This window comes from Pieris napi, chromosome 4 (genome assembly GCF_905475465.1).
Source record: "Pieris napi chromosome 4, ilPieNapi1.2, whole genome shotgun sequence".
NCBI classification, from domain to species: domain Eukaryota; kingdom Metazoa; phylum Arthropoda; class Insecta; order Lepidoptera; family Pieridae; genus Pieris; species Pieris napi.
The window spans coordinates 1824502-1842963 of NC_062237.1; the positions used below are offsets into that span (position 1 = coordinate 1824502).

Genomic DNA, 18462 nt, shown 5'->3' on the forward strand with positions numbered 1-18462 from the left:
GCAAGGCTGGTGTCAAAACTAAAGCCAAGTCACGTTATACTTTTCCTCTACTTTAGTAACCTCTGAAAAGGGCGGACACATTTATATGTCTGTCTTACTGATTCATTCATTACACTTTAATTAAAAATAATGGCGGCCAAATTTTTAAAGGCACCCTAGTAAATATATATTCTCTTAATTATAAATAAACATAAAAAATTGGTTTTAAACAAATAGTCGATGAGCGCACCAATCCTGCAGCGGGATCTTAGACCAGAAGTTCTCATGTTTATTTCCTTTTCGTAACATATTTCCAAAAGTATATATAGTATGTGTTTAACAAATATTTCTTTATCCTTCAACGAATATATTTATAGTCTGAATCGTTGAACTTTGTCTTCCTCACGTAGCGATAAAATGGAATCAGTAAATATTATATAAGAAGATTTATGATAAACAGAATACGACGCCTATATTGTTTTTAAATATTTATCGAAGAATAAAAACGTGAGTTTTTTGAGAGATCGCGGATATTAAACGCTATTTGTTAAAAGATAATTTGCTAAAACCTTTGGTTATTACATCCTTAGCATTAACTAGAAACTAATATATTAGTTAGATATTATTAAAATAAATAAAATAAAATATGTTTATTATGGAACATAAGATACATGTGTTAAGGCTTGTTGGTCTAGTTCTTAGGGTAGGAAATTAAACACTCCAATGATGACTTGATTCATTTTACTAGCACACATTGATTTACGTAAAATAGCGCAGCTTTAGAGAGCTGCCAACTTGAATAATCCCAAATTTGCCTGTGCGCATGTGTTTTATAATCTCGTCCCCACTCAGACTCGACCTTCCCACTTCGGGCAGTTATTCGAGTCAATTTGTAACAATTCGTAAATAACCGAACGAGTCAAATGAGTAATAATTGCACATGCGCACTTGTAGCAAAAGAATATGTTTCATAAAAATGTTTAGAATTTAATTAAATAAATATTAAAAGCTAACACATGAATCACTTATTCCACGTCATAAAATTTGAATTTGTAGGCATTCCTACTCATCGGCAAAGAAGACAGAGGGTGTAGGCCGAGAGAAAAAGCCGGCGTAAAAAACTCTCGGTACTCTTTTATTATTGTAGTTATAACAATTAAAAAGTAATAAAAAATGTTTGTACGGAAGCAGCGCTTCAAGTACAAGTCTATTACTGGACATAGGCCTCTCGCCTAAATTACCTCGATTACTAGGCCATCTTTGGAGGCCGCCCTCACCCTCAGCCGCCATTCCAAGACTTTTCATCGCTTATCGATTCTTCGAGAAATGTGCACTTTGCCATGTAAACTCATACGCTTAGTCGGTGACTTTAGTTCTTCTACGGAAGAAACCAGAAGCATAGAGATCGAGCGCCTTACCACGTATGGAATAGTCTCACAATACGTTTATGGAAAATGTTTTTTATTTATCAATTTATGGGTCGGGGGGCAAACTAGCAAGCGGGTTACTTTATATTTAGTGATAATCGCCCATGGACACCTGCAACGTCTAACGAGTGTGATGCCGACCTTTCGGGGAATGGTAAGGTCTTTTTTTGAAGGCTCCTAAGCCATATATCTGTCTGGCAGTGGTTCCACAGGTAGTACGCGGCAGTAAATGGCTTCAAAAGCGCTGTGTTGTGGAATACCTGGCATTCCAGATGGATAGGATGTCGAGATGGATAGGATGAAACTTAGCATTCTACCTCGACATCCGATGATTAAATGTTTAGTAGAGCACCTTTCCATGATTGCGTATTTACAACCCTGCAGTTTGCAACCAAAGTAGGGTCAGTGCAAAATATGGTAAATTAATAATTTAGTCCATGGCATATGGGTGTTTTGTTGTTTAGGGCGTGTACATTTATACTATATTATATAAATTATGAGCAGACATGCCAATTCTGTGGGTCCTCAAAACGAACAAAAAACAACGAGCAACGTCATACAATTATTAGCATGTAAACTTAAACAAATAAAAGTAACAACATCTTAAAAAAAAAACCCCTATTCAAATATAAGAAAATATAAACTTTGAGTTAGAGTTTGTATCAGCCAAACTATTTACGGGAAATATTCCGTAACTCAGTATGATGAACAACCGGATGAAGACAATAACAGGTGGTTAACGACGTCCTTACCGCTATAAACTGGCTTGAATTATAAACGGAAGTAAGAACTTGTTGTCAAAGGATTGATTATACAGGCTTTCATAGTTCTTTCTTTCTTAATCTTAATTCACAAACGTACTTATAACAAGTATTAAGTAATTTTAGAAGAAGGCGTCTATGACTGACCGGCGTCTAATTTTAGGTTTTATTTTTCCTTATATATTTTGTAGCCTGTAGGTACTGCTTGCAGAGCCGGAATCTAACGCCCGACCTCTGGGTGAAGATATGTGTCTGTCTGGTCTGCTAACATTGCTATATGTATATGCCTTTATTCATAAATGCACTATAAAACATAAATTTCATATAGTATTTAAAAAAATCAAGTTTTTTATCGTCGCGTGGCCATGCGTCATACTCATGAGCGGGTGCTACTTGTGGTGACTGGTCGTACTTGAATTCTATGTTAGTTAATTCGACTATGTATTTGCGTGTTTTTCCCACGAGAATATAAGTGCATGCTCCTATTTCACTATGACTCATGCTGGTAGAGGACAAATCTTTGTTTTTAATTTATTTATTACTTAAGATGTCATGTGGAACATGATGTAATGGTTGCAGCTCCTTACAAATGTTGTGTAAAACAAAAAACGTTCATAAGTGTACAAGTTGATGACATGAATAAATGACTTTTGACTTTTGTCACTTTCAACTTAAAGCATTACAAACATTTTGCAACTATGTGGTACTTATATAGCCTTCTTATATATTATATATGTGGCCTATAGAAGAACGTTTACGAATAAAATATTCATAAATGTCAATGTCAATACAATGTTACGTTAATTAATGGAAGATTACGCTTATAACCTCCGAGGCATTATTATTTTCGACTTAAATATTAAACAAGAATATGGGTCATACACAAAACGAGTCAGAATTTTGTGACTTTTTTTTTTGTGACCACTGAAGGGACATACTTCCACAGAATAGAACAAAAACAAAAAAAAACAAAAACAATCGTTACGTTAGTCTTAAAAAGTTATTCATAATAAACAATACAAAGTAAAAAAAGGATTTTAAAAGATATCATCATCACTCGAATCAAAAACTGAACGGCCTTTACATTTCTTTTGTGGTGCATTTGAGTCGTCAGAGTCACTGTATTCTGGGAATGCACGGACTCTGGATTTTTTGGGTGTTACTTTTGGTGGTGTAATTGAGTTTTCCAAGTCACTTACATCAAGGGTTGGACAGAACCTGAATTTATTAGGAGTTACTGAGTCATCAGAGTGTGTATTAATTAAATTTGGCTTTTGTGGGGTTAATGGTTGACGGGTTGGGCTTGGTGATGATTCCAATGATGGTGTATTTAACAAGGGTTCAAGCAGAGTTGGGGTTGTCGGTCCAGTGGCTGTAGAGGCTGATGTAGTGTTATTAGTGGTTGCTGGACTGGGGGTTGAAGAAGATGTAAAATTCTGTAGAAGTTGTGTTTCTATAAAATTACGCGGTGTCCTGCGTAAGCGACGAATACGACGCGACGCGACGCAACACGACGCGACGTAATGCGACGCGATGCTACACGCGACAAATGTCCTACGTAATTTGGTCATTACTTCTCGAATCATGGAGAGGTACAGTACAATTTTGCTCGAAAGTTCATACTTAAAATATAGACTTTTCAAAAAATATCGTAAAAAGCATAGAAAAAAAACAAATATAATATTTTTACAAAGAAACACATTTGGCGAGTTCCATCATTTATATCCAAAATTAAGAAACGATTCTAAAATGTTTAAACAATATTGTGGAGTGTTACTAATAAACGATTCCCATAATGTTTATGTTTTTTGTCTCACAACAATCTTTTCTCACGCACTGCGGCGATCAACGCTTCAGAATCAACCATTTCATAGTTCGTAGTGTCGCGTCTGGTCGCCCTCAAAACAAGTCCGCGTGACGTCGCGTCTCGCCGCAGACTGTCACATAGGCCGTAAGTAGGGTATGCCGTTGATTTGAATTCGTTGGTCGCGTTCACAGGGTCGCGTCGCGTTGTATTCGTCGCTTACGCAGGACACCGCGTTACACGAAATGCCCTCAACCTCTATTTGTCCAATTTCAAAATGGGTACATTCAATATGGGCTGCACATAATAAGCAGCTCAATCGTCTGCAACGTATAATGTTAGGTGCTTTTGCACTCCATGCAACCTGATGAATCTTGAAGGTCCCTTTAAAAGGACGAAGTTTGACGTTTGCAATTTCTTGTATATTAGATACTTCATTATCAATACGAATAATTTCAATGCCTTTACAGTTACCTTTTAAACATGAAATAAAACTATCAATGTTCGATATATCTTGGCCATTTGCAACTGCATTATCGCATGTCCGTTTTATGCATCCACCTACCCCATCAGGAGCACCTTTGCCATGTCCTGCCTCGCTGAAATGCCAGTTAATGATTTCTGCTTTTGAAATTTTGCTAAGATAGTTTGCTATTAAATGAAACATTGTTTTATTACGATACTGGGTAGTAGGCCCATCACTGAGTACATGCAGCTGCTTCAAATCTGGTGTAAGTAACTTTATTCTTTGAATAACCGGTTTTAAATGTGCACAAATGAACACGGGATCGTGTCTTAAGTTTTCTGATACAGTGCAAAGACATGTGGTTTGTGTAAGGTTTGTTGGTGGCTGATTATTTGACGAGTAGTACACACATGTATGAAGTGAGTGTTGTGCTTTAGATCCGCCAAAATGGGCTGATTGAATTTCTGATCCATATTTGCAGCAATAATTTTCTGAAAAATCAATATGAAGTAAGCCATCTGTTGGCGTTAAGTTTTGTTTGATTGATCGAATAACTCTGTGTTGGTTTTATTTGCAAGATGTTGAAAATATGTAGATAATTTTGTCTTAAAAATAATAACGAGTAATTGATGAGTAGTTTTAACGGATTCTTTAATAGTTTTTTGGCATAGCTTTTCTTTTCCTTTAATGACTTCTAACATTTTTTAGTGATCCATCTTTGGTAAATAATTGTATCATTGCCATTGATCACATTAAAATTTACTGTATTCTCAGAGCATTGCAAACACGTCCTTTCCAGGCAAGAAACACTGAGAGTGTTGTTACAGCAGAAAGCCCTGGCAACATCAGTAGCGGTAGAATAACGTTTTATCTTAGCTTGGCTTAAAGCACGAGCAATAAAATCATTATTTTACAAATTAAGAATACACTATCGTTACTTTCCAAATAAATATTGCTCTTTTCTGTGGACAATGTCTCTCGTGTGGACTTCTCAGTCCACAGAAAAGATGTCCACAGGAAGGACTTTTATTAAAAAAGTAAGCATTGCTCGATCAGTTTTGACGTTATACAAACAATTTAAAACATTTCGAAACCACTCCTAATAAGAAACGATGGCTGCATGCTAATCGGTACATTCATTAATTACTTACTAATATACACCAGGAAAATACACTATATATACTACTACACTACTATAATATACAGAGTAAAATTTACAAAAACTGTTGTAATAAACTACGAGCGCTCAGTCACTCAATCCAAACTGGCAAACGCCAGCCGTGTAGTATGGCCAGTACAAAAAAATAATTGTGAAATAGTATTTTTAATTAGCTCGATAAAATCGATTGAATTTTAGGTCTACAGAAAAGACGTGATTTTGCGTAACCAACTGTTTATTTCTAATTCTGTAGGTTTAGCAAGATATATATTTAATAACTTGGTAACATTTTAACATTCAGTATACATATTATCGATAATTAATATTTATTATGAGATAACACTTGTTAATTAAGAACAGAATTTGTCAAAATGTGCTTACCACGTTCACGAACAGTCCACAGAAGGGGACATTTTAAAACTTTTCTTTTTTTTTCAACAAATTAGTAACTAAATAATTAAATATTTAGCAAACGTAAATGAAGGAATATTTGTGAATAATATATCAAAATATATATCAGCATAAAAAAAGTATTATTTTTAAACAATCCTCAACCTGAACTAGCCCATGAGTTTGACCCATATATGTACCTTAAATATTTCTTCATTGCCAAATAATTTAATGGTATAACGTATTTCCCACACACATGTACAGTATTTTCTTAACCTACATTGTAATAATAATAAATAATAAATTAAATCCCTAAAAATAATAAATAATAAAATAAAAAAGTTTGGTCCCTGTCTACCTTTAGCGCTGGCAGCATTTCCTCGCTGTATTGCGATACTTGTTCGTTGAGCGAGGTAAGCACAAGCTCTGGGGTCACCGGTACACTCTACCAACTTGCCAACTTGGGTGCCAACTTAAATCTTTAAATATCGCCTGTGTACTTGAACCCCACGGCCCAAGTGTGTTCTGTTTATTGTTTATCAGAATGCCAAATCGTAATATGCCTGCTTCACGACTGATTTGAGCGCGACCGCCGCTGCGAAAACCGCAGTGAGAGTTCGAAAAGTGAGTTACAGAATCGCAAGGCAGTTGTGGAACGACGGACGTCGAGGTGATACGGATGGTATTTTGTATTCTGCCTTGACATCCGATGATGAAGCTACTTTGCTTGAAGAAATGCATAAAAATATTTTAAAATTCAGTGAACATATTCAATTACAAACTTTCCAAAATAACATGTTTACATTATTTGCAACATAAGCTGAAGTGAGCTCAACTAAAACAGTAAAAGTTTTGTATCGATTATAATTCGAACTGCAGAACGATGCAGCAACTTTGTAGTAATTAATTTTAAGCCTTTTTAATTAAAATTCAGGTATTGTTTCTCTGAATTAAAAGAAAATTATTTGTAGCTGTATCTATAAAAGATAAAGAGAAATTTTGTTTAAATAGGTTTATTCGGTTCGGAGGTAAAGCTTATTGAAAGTATGAATAATACAAAATTGATAAATAGAAAATTAAAACAAATTTAAAAAGTTTGGTTCCTATGAGTTCCTTTAACTGGCAGCATTTCCTCGTTGTATTGCGATGCTTATTCGTTTAGCGAGGAAAGCACCAGCTCTGGGCTCAGCGGTACTCTTTATTATTACTTAAATTTTTAATTAGCGCCTGTGCACTTGAAGCCCACGGCCCAAGTGTCTACACCAAAGAGAACAAAATCATAGTTGGAGTTATTATATATTAATTATTATTGAATATTAAAACTTTTGTATTGGATAGTCCTATTTATCGAGGATTTTCCTAGCTTAATGAAACTGTTAATCCGTCAGTAAAAGCTAGTAATTAATGCAATATACATCAAGTAGACACCTTCCTTAAAAATCAACACTTCATAAGCAAGCTTTTGTTTTTTACCAATACTAAGGTACCCCAGATTTAAATGCTACTAATGTATTTAAAGCCTGTATTATACACAAAAACAGAAGCGCGTAATTTTCTTAAGTTCAGCAGTGATTTGTGCAATGATTTTACAAAGTGTACAAATAAAATCACTTGTACGATGAATTCTTTTTTCCGTGTATAGAGTCGAGACTTAGTTAGACTAAGTCTTGACCTAGTCATCCTTAAGCTCAATGGACGCCACTAAAAGCCTACCTCCATCCCTAGTAAAGGAAAATTAATTGTTCTTATACCTCTACCCTTACATAGAGCCTTTAATATAGACTATAATATGTTATGTGTACCTTTGATTTTTTGGGACTATACTCCGTGGGATACCGAAGATTCTGGTGCCGCATATTTCTTATTTGAAGTTGCTGAAGTATCAGTTTTTCCAGGTACATTCTGTGTTCGAGGTGTATCACTAACTGGGGAAATGCAGCTTTTGTCAGAGCTAAGTTTGTTTTGTTATGTAGTTCGTACCGGCCTCGTACGCCGGATTGTTCAGCGTATGCGATGTTTGTTCCGTTTTATCGTCATGTTGGGCAGGTTTGAAAGTTAAATTTGTGTAGGTACTGCGCAAAAGGGCCGTGACCTGTCATCATTTGTGCTCAGCGTGCTGATAATGAGGGAGCTTGTAGTTTATTGTTTATCAGAATGCCAAATCGTAAAATGACTGCTTTACGACTGATTTGAGAGCGACCGCCGCTGCGAAAACTGCTGAGTTCGAAAAGTCAGTTACAGAATCGCAAGGCAGGTCTTCTAAAAAAATGATTATTCTACTGAATTACATAAGAGTGTCTAAAAATCTCTATACCAACAAGCGATTTTGATTGCCAAAGTAATAGTAGCCTCAAATATCCAATTTGTTGGAGCGTTAAGCGGACTCAATGGACAGGCTCGGTCTGATAAATAAAAATAAAAGGACGCACCACTGGCGTCCGTATTTTCCGCTCTATTGGAAATTAATTAGATTTTTATATTAGTTTGATTAACATTAAACATTTTCTGAGCGAATTTTGTTTCAAGCCTTATTTGCCTATATAGCCAATCTATTGTATATGCGTCACTATTTTACTCAAATAAAAAAAATACCTTAGTAAATCTCTTGTAATGTGCGATTCAAAGGTGTACCTCATAGGTAAACAAAAAAGAAACATTTATAGCAAAAATTCTTTCACACACGATTAATTCACACACCCTTACACATATTCACACACCCACAACTATGCTTTAGTTATATTTTGTATGTTACTTAAGTTAAGTCATAGTATGTAGTCATGTCTTTTATATTTTCTGTCCGTGATGGAAGGCTGGTGACTGCCTGCAGCATGTAAACCCGTAAAATGCAATATTGTGAAGAGGAAAATATTATTTATTATATACCTTATTTTCCGTAATTGCAGCGGCTAAACAGTTGCTGCGTTAAATAATAATAATAATAAATAATTTATTGCTGTAATTACTTATACTAACATATGAAGTACTAATAAAATAACACTAAATATAAAAAATAAACACTAATCATTAATCGGAAAGCCGGTTAATTTATGTTATACAGCTTGTCCTTGGACATAGGCCTCCTCTAAGGGCTTCCACTCTTCTCTATTTCTAGCTTCACGTAGCCACATAGGGCCAGCTGCTCTTCACACATCATCTTCCCATCTTTTTATTTGTCTTCCTCGTCTTCGTCCATTTATCTTTATCTTCCCTCATAATGTGTCCTGTCCATTTCCATTTCAATCGCTTACCAGAAGTAACAGCATTCTAAGCTTTGTCATGTCCTTTATTTCTTCTAGTTTTACTCTATCTTTCAATTTCACACCTAGAACACATAATTGCTGCGTAAAACAAAATAATTAAATTTTTAACATAACCAATTCTATGAAGAGTATAATTTAAATGTCGAATCAATTCATTTGTTAACGTATTTGTAAAAAAACCTTCGCGAAACTTCCAATAAATTCGGTGCAGGTTGAGCCCGATGCAGGCTTTAAAAGTTCTAAAATTGCTTTGAACAACTGAAATCCCATACCTGGCCGGATTCAGCCGACTTTAGATTAGTTACAGAATAAAATTTTCAAACGGACCCAATTTCGTATTGCGTTTAACGAAAATTGTTTTTAAAAAATCATAGGTAATCCGGTAATAAAAGAAATCGATTACTGGAACTTGTCGTTTTATTACGGGTTAGGCAATTGTAAGACATATATTACCGGTATAAAACATGTTTAATGTTTACTGAAAGCAGTGTTGGTCTTGTGGCTAACTATAAGGTCATGAAATTCAAAGACGGCTCCACTTTTTTATATGCGAATTTAATGGTATGGTGAAGGACAACATCGTGTGAAAACCGCCATGCCTTAGATCAAAATATAGTGTCAAAAAATAGATCACCTAGTTCCTATAAAAAAATCTCAGTACAGACTTTAAGGTTGTAGAGTAAATTGTTATTCATAAGTGTAATAAATTGTCCTTAAAACAGTTTGATTTAACACTTTTATTATGATTAAAAGCTGGTGTTTTGTATACCATTTATTCATATAAGGTAACCAAGTACACTTATGAACGTCAACAACGATGAAATGTTAAATTGATTCTAAATTTAGATGTACTACCATTTCGCAAGTCAAGGGCGTAAAGCGGGCAAGAAGAACTGGAAGTTTTGAGTCATATAAATTGTTTGAACTGGAGAAAAACAATCCCAAGGATTAGGATCATTTAAATATTCGTCAAATTTAAAAAAAAGGTCTATTGATTAATTTACGTTTAACGAGAGTTTTGAATTTATTCAGTGATAATTCTCTAATTTCGCTTAGGAGTTTGTTCTAAAAACGAAAACAATTTTCATATCAGGAGTGGTTTATCTTCTGGAGCCTGATTGGTCGTCCGCTTAGATTAGTTCTGTTTCGAGTTTTAGATTGGTGAAAGTCACCATTTGTTTCAAATACTTGTAGTTCAGACCACAGTCTATTTGAAATCATAAATATATATATATGTAGTTTAATAAAAGCAATATCAGCGACTTTGTTTGCGTAGACATATTTCTTGTCCGGTATTCTCAGTCCAGTCAGAGGCGCATCTCCACTTGCTACGGCCCTGACATACCTCTCTTTCATGACATTCACCATGCATGGTTAACGGTTATTATTTTATTATTATTAGACTACAAAATTGTGAATATGACTAATAATTGATTAAAGTAATCAATTTAATTTAGAATATTATTTAGGTTTAATAAATACTAGTTGCAGTGTTGGTCTAGTGGCTTTAGCGTGCGACTCTCATCCCTGAGATCGTAGGTTCGATCCTCGGCTGTGCACCAATGGACTTTCTTTCTATGTGCGCATTTAACATTCACTCGAACAGTGAAGGAAAACATCGTGAGGAAACCGACATGTCTTAGACCCCAAAAGTCGACGGCGTGTGTCAGGCACAGGAGGCTGATCACCTACTTGCCTATTAGATTGAAAAATGATCATGAAACAGATTCAGAAATCTGAGGCCCAGACCTAAAGAGGTTGTAGCGCACTGATTTTTTTAATACGTTGAATGTAATATATTTCACTTGTAGAGAATAACTGGTAATGATGATATTTCTCTACTAAATTTGTGAGCAGTTCATAAAATATCGATAAAAAGTAAAGAATGTTTTTGTCCTTTTTCTCTGTCATTCTGAACATCTAATATCGACTTAGGGTCCTTTAAGAAAAGAGCGTACCAATTCTTAAAAGGCCGGCAACGCACTCGCGAGCCCTCTGGCTTTGAGAGTGTCCATGGGCGGCGGTATCACTTAACATCAGGTGAGCCTCCTGCCCGTTTGCCCCCCGTTCTAAATTAAAAAAAAATATATAAAAAACAAAACAAACGATAAGCTACTTATAGTATGGATCACTAATGAATGTGTAAAACAACAAAATATTCAAAATAAATACCAACAAAATACCTACCTATAAATTATTGTACTGAATTTTATTGTTTCTCATTCAATACTACAATTTAGTGTCAATATTCAAGTACCGTGGGAGTAGTATCATAAATTTCAATATTTTATTAAGACGTTTCTTTTTATTGCATCAGACAGTTTACCTTCGTTTTATTGAGTATCCAGTAAAAGGATGCTTGTATGAGAAGATTAATAAACGATACTTCGTCCTTTAAAATAAATATAGCTATTTAAATTCATCAAAACATGACTAGATTTAATATATTAATTGCCTTTAAATGAATATTGAGTATTGTTGATCTAGTGGCTTCAGTGTGCCAATCTCATCCCTGAGGTCGTAGGTTCGATCCCCGGCTGTGCACCAATGGAATTTCTTTATATGTGCATTTAACAGTTATATGATAAGTAATTACAAGTTTCCTCACGGTGAACATCGTGCCAACCCGGATTGCCAACCCAAAAAGTTGGCGGCGTGTGTCAAGCACAGGGGGCTTATAACCTTGTTGCCTATTATATTGACAAATGATCACGAAACAGATTCAGAAATCTGAGGCCCAGACCTAAAAAGGTAGCGCCACTGATTTTCTTTTATTTTAAGCTAATATGATACTTCCAAATCTATGCTGTAAATAATTAAATAAATATTTTGTTATATTAACAACATGTTCTGGTTAGTTATAATACGTATAGTTATTTATTGTAATTTTTCAAGCCATAAAGCAAAGTAAATACGTGTAACAGAAATTAACTTCCAAAATTGTACCAATATGTGATAATATCGACGCCTCCTACGCATAAAGTCGTAAGGCAAAAAAAGCATTTTTTCAGGAGAGCAATTTTTGTGTACGTTAATGATAAACTTAATTTGTTAAACATTTTTAACCGATATTTTTGCACTATGCGATTAATTATTAGTTACAAAACATTGCTCTCAAAGCTGGATGCTATAAAAAATTATATTTATGCAAAATTACTAATTTTAGTTACATACGACCTTATACTCACTAGAGAAACGTCGTATCTTATTGTTACGACTTTATGCTTTTAATCATGTTGTTATAAACAACGCGAATAAAGTCGTATGTTTGAATTACGACATTATGCTACGTGTAAACTGCCATATAGGTATCTCGAAAAGGTGGTCGTATGTGGTGGTGGTACTTCATTAATAAAAACTACAAAAAGTGTAGGCTAAAACTAGCTTTATTAAAATATCTATAAGTATAGGAACATATTGCAGTCTTCTTTCATTACCATGAACAGTATAATAAACGTTTAGTAAAAAAAAAATTGCTTCACTAATAAAATTAAAACTGGCCAGTGAGTCTTTGGAGCATAGATAGATTAATGAAATAAAAAATGACTACAAATAAAAATTAAAAATAAGACTTATAAACCAAGTTAAAGGAAACAAAAAATATTTAAATCTTCAAAATAAAATGAAAATTACTTTAAATTAGATATTGAATCATCTTATACATAATAGACCTTTAGATTTATGATAGAATAGCAGTGATGTAATTGACGGTTATTCAGAGGAATCACTACTGTTCTGTTCTGCAACATTGCCGCTGTGTGACAACTGTTGATAAAAACTATGGTACTCTTGAGGTATTATACGTCCTATCTAACTAAGGCAAACCACTGTGCAGGAGTATATATAAGTTTATTTTTTGCATTTCTCTCAATCAAAGCATGAACTGAGTCGGCTTCATTTTGTGTGTGCCCGCGCTCTAAAAACCTATGAACTATCGTTATACCATACTTTTTTGCTACATAGGTTTATACCTACCCATGTTATCATGCAAACACAATACGATTCCTATTTTGGCCGGCACAGTTATCGGACCAAAACCGGAATTCTTTGGCACCTTGACTAACTTTAGTTTCAATAAATTTAGACAAGCAACTTGCTACTTCACACGCCCCATGTTTGCCATTAATCTCGGACCTTCTTGACTAGCTACATCAAATACAGTAAAATTATAAATTGACAATTTTCTTTTATAATAAAATAAACCGACATTGCCATGGGGACAGTTTAAATTTTTTTGGAAATCAAAACACGCCGGAACTATTTTTCCTTTGCTTTCCAAAGCTTCCTTTTTATCATTTGCCTTCACTTCTCTAGCTTTAGTCTTGTTTCGCATGTGAAGTTCTTGTTTTTGTTTTTCTTCTTCTGTCATTGTATTTAAGTTTGTATTGTATATATGGCACTCATTGCAGATGTCTTTTTTCGGTTTGTGAAATGATATATTCAAATTTTGATTTATGATATTTCGATACTGTCTTACTGTCATTGCTTTTTTAGTTATATTTTCAATCGTACACCACTCATTGTAATAATGAAAACTTTTTTGTAAATGTTAGGTCACTCTCTAAGTAAATTTTAGTAGTGTCCTTACGCACATAAGATTCAATAGGCTGGAACGTTTTGACATGCCTTAAAACACTCTGTTTCATTTCGTCGTCAATGACAACAGTTCTGGTACCACCACGCCGATCAGGAGAAACAGACCCACCATCTGAACTCCATTTTGCCAATGCTGTTTGAACAGTTCTCTCCCCTACAGAAAGTGTGTTTAGGAACATCGTTTTGCAGACAAACACTCTAATAGGTATGTCAGAGTTTGGTTCAATAAGAGCAAGCAATACTTAATGGATTTCTTACGTCTAGAAGTAGAAGGATACTTAGTGTCGCCTATTGCCGACAGTGATCTCCAATTTGCCAAAAACAACAAAATATACGCTCCCGTTCTTGTGCATTAAATTTTGTAAAGCATTTAAGTCGGCAAGTAGTCGGACATGGTTGTTTCAAAATCTTTCCATCTCTTTGAACTCCATTTCTTCTTAAATAGGCTTTCCCTAAAATTTTTAAACATTTTCTTTTGACGTCTTTCCACTCATCACGGCGACGGTGACGCTTTCTTCCAACTCTGCCTGACGGTGTACTTTCATTTGACGAACATACAGAAGAATCCTGACTCAAAGCGTTACTAAGCTGTGGTGTATTGCCTCTACTAACACTACTAGTTGAACCATAATTATTATCATCACAAATAGATGAGTTTCTAAATAACGGAGTTGAAGTGGCCACACTGTACTCGAAAAAAACGTTATTCGGGGAGGGCATTGGTGTTAAAGAAGGTTCTATTATATCAGCTGATTCGTGAGAAAACTCTTCAGCACATAGCTCTGAATCCATACATCTTATAGTTTTTTCATTTGGCATAGCAGACGTCAGTGAGGATTTTGCTTCCGTATTAGACGTTACCTCGTGAATACTTGTTACAAAACTGTTGTCAATATCACTGCTACTTTTATTAAAAGAGTGCCCAAACATCTTGTACAGATTCCACTGGTCTTCAGTTTCAAGTGGTACCGGTGATTCTGAAAATATTGAAGTCCAATTAGTTAAAAACCTAGAGAAAAATACATAAGCAGTTATAAATAGAAATAAAAGTTCAATTTTAGTGATATTTTAGCTACAATTGAATAGCAGATAATCGTATCTTCATTATATAACAAAGCATGAAGTCTTATGTCTGTGATCCGTCTTTATACGTTTATTTATCTTTATACTACAACCACGCGTATGGTCGTAAGTGTAAGTTACGACTCCTAGAATAAATTTTTTGCGTAGTATAAAGTCTTAACTGACCACTGCTAGCGATTGAATCCGACGCATATAGTCGTAACATAGACCTTCCGACGTTATGCACCGGGACTAAATTTTTTTTGTCGAGGTCTATTAAACACTAACACTTATTAATATAATTTATTCGTATGATGGTATCTCACATATAAACAAGTGAATTATATAATAATGTAAGAAAATAGAGTAAAACTTACCATTTCCAAAATTTTCGTCGGCCGTCATTACTTCGCTGTTTGGATTGGGTTTATCTAACACTAATTTCAAAATCTTAGACGAACTTAGGTTGCTCATTTCACTAATTTATTATTGCACACGTCCTAACGAACAAAAGTAAATAAAAACAACACAACATCAATATTATTTTCAACATTTAAATTAGAGAGACTTTGTGCATGCTAGTTCGTGTCATACGACGTCGGTACTGCGCTCTGAAAGGCCGGCTGTGGTCGAATAGATCGGAGCGCATCGTCGGAACTATAAGCGCGACGATTTGCGCGGGAGCGTTCAAATGTTACGACTATTATCAATTCAAAAACTCATTATTTATAGAAAATATTAAAATTTGGGTTTCAGGATTGTGTAGTGCTGTTCAATAGTGTTCTAATGGCACAAAAAAACAATTTTACTCAAAAAATGTGTTCCGACCTTATGCGTAGGAGGCGTCGATATTTACAATTTATTTAGGTAATAATTATCATTATGTTTAATAGGCTAGCGTCTTTACCTAAGATAAAAATACTACAATACCTACATTGTACGATCTATGTTATTGTGTTGGTGATTAAATTTACCAGAAAATATAAAAGACGTGGGTGGTGAGTTAAAGCAACTTTTATAAATGTTAGAAAAAATTTCGCCCTTTCAACATTCAGCTTTGGATGGTTCTAAAATTAATGAAAACCTTTGATAAATTAACGCGTATAAAACAACTTTCTCTCAGTAGTTCTTTAATTTTCGTTTAACTAGCAATTTTCATAATGGCTAGTAATAAATTGATGAAGTATATTATGAAAGAGGATCTAGATTAATGACTATTAATTTCCGAGTAATTACTTTTCATTAACACTCATCAATCTAAGTGCGACGCGATAAAACGTACAAAAGGTATCTTGGTACAGCCCTGGGTATACCGGTTACTAATAATTAATAACAACTATTAATATAAGTTATTTATTACAATTATTAATAATAATTGGGGAGTAAAAGAGGACGGAAATAACATCATGGCCCAATTGTCAACCTCACCCGCACGCGCGACACTGCGGAAATCGTGGTGCTGCCTGCTAGATAACAGACGAGGCTCTGGCGACCAATCAGTGCCGGTATATCCACACCTGTTCGGACATTGGTAGAGGTTACAGTGACCTTGGGAAGATATAATCCCTAAAATTTCTGCGGTAGAAGGCTGTACTTTGCTGTATTTGTTTCCCTAGTAGTCAGTAATCATGAAAAGGCTTATTAAACAACGGTCTACGAACCAAGGAACTCGGGTCCTTTGAAAGGGATGTATAGATTCCCCAGGTGTAATGTGGAAGAGTTGCTGCTTCTGGCACAGGACAAGAAAAGCTTCACTAAAGAGAAAATAGAGAGGCAACAAAAGAAGAAGACCTTAGTCAGTTATATAATGAAAGAAATCTTTTTCTATTACATATTCTGCAATAGTTGCCAATCTTAATGTAAAAATACTCTTGTGGGTATTTATTATCTTTAAAAGAAACTCGGAACAAAAGCGAACATACACTTTGAGAATAATTTAGAAACATTATTGGCAAATTGCCCTAACTTTAACCTAATGTATGTGAATAATTTCGTACGTGTAGCCTATGAAAAGGTTTTCGTTGAAATAAGATATACTCGTTTTTCAGTCACCTATATAGATTATAGATAGTGCCTTTTATTCTTATATATGTTAACGTAAAATTGTAAAAACCGTTAGATTGTAATCTATCGGTTATCGGTATTCGGTAGATTGTACTACACTAACTTAGTTATCATTCAAACTTCTTTGGTCAATTACAGATTAATTTTATTTCCCAACAATTTCATATAACTACCGAATAATAATACGTTAAATTGCAAGCAGTATGTTGAGTTGACAATCTTTCGACAGTTTACAATCTCGCGAGATAGATTACAATCTAACGGTTTTTACAATTTTACGGTGACATATATAACTAGCTGATCCGGCAAACGTTGTTTTGCCATGTATATTATTTCTAGGAAACATTTTTTTAGTTCAATAAAAATAAATGTACTAAAAAATAGGGGTTAATCGTAGGGGGTGAAAATAAAGGGTTGTTTGTATTTTTTTATAAAAAAATAAAAACAAAAAATGTTAAATAAAAATAAAAAATTTGAGGTGGACCACCCTCAACATTTAGGGGGATGAAAAATAGATGTTGACTGATTCACAGACGTAATCGATATGCACACAAAATTTCACGAAAATCGGTTGAGCCATTTCTGAGGAGTATAATTACAAACACCGTGACACAAGAATTTCATATATTAGATTCTATATTATTCTTCGCTTTGTTAAATTAATATTTATATGCTGTATATATTTAGTATTTTATCGTTCTTAAATATTTGCGTAGTTTATAAAATAATTGGTACCCTTTTTTTAAAAGCTCGGCCGCCTAGTGTTTTCTTGTTTTTTTTACAGTTACTGAAAGAGGGAACAAATAAAAATATTCTCGTATTAATTTTATGCTGACGAAGTCTGTTAAACTTATATAATTTGGCAGTCGCTTTAAAGGTTGGATCAGCTAGTTGGCACTAAGTTTTCAGCCTTAATGTCTTAACGCATTAGGCTTTTGTACAAGCAAAGTACTTAATTTTGATATTGAGTCTTAATAATATTGTTTATATTCATAATGTACATATTTTAAAACAAGTTCCTGTCGCGTTTGTGTGTATGTATTTACAAAATTTTCATTTGGCAAGATTACTTTAAAATGCTGATCTGATAAAAACCAAAACCAATAAGGTGCGCTCCTGACATATCTTTATAAAAAATAACAACAACAATAGTAACTAAAATAAATTTATAAATTAACTTTATTCATACAAACTAAATCTAATTCCACTCTTTTAACTAAAGTAGGTACAAATTATAGGTGTTCGTCTCATACTGTCAAATTATATTTATATGTTTAATAAATAAATTATCTGTTCCCTTTTGTTAAAGTTGTAATGTCGTGATGAATATTAGAAGATACCATAATAAAAAAAGGGTGCGTGTACTTATGTACGCGCGTAAGAAGTTATACTTCTTTGGCATTATTAAAAATAGTTTTTGATTGCATGCAAATAATTTTTTACAATTAAATAATCAAAGACTGGAAAAGGAGTCATTATAGTCAATAAAGTTCA

General features: G+C 34.1%; 1 long non-coding RNA gene across 1 annotated transcript; it reads right to left on the bottom strand.

Annotated features, from left to right (window-relative positions):
• Positions 1–12333: 12333 nt before the first annotated feature.
• Positions 12334–15755, bottom strand: LOC125049198. Its single transcript, XR_007116964.1, has 2 exons — positions 15282–15755; positions 12334–14819 (listed from the first exon to the last, which is right to left on the bottom strand). It is a non-coding gene; the product is annotated as an uncharacterized LOC125049198 (long non-coding RNA).
• Positions 15756–18462: the final 2707 nt, after the last annotated feature.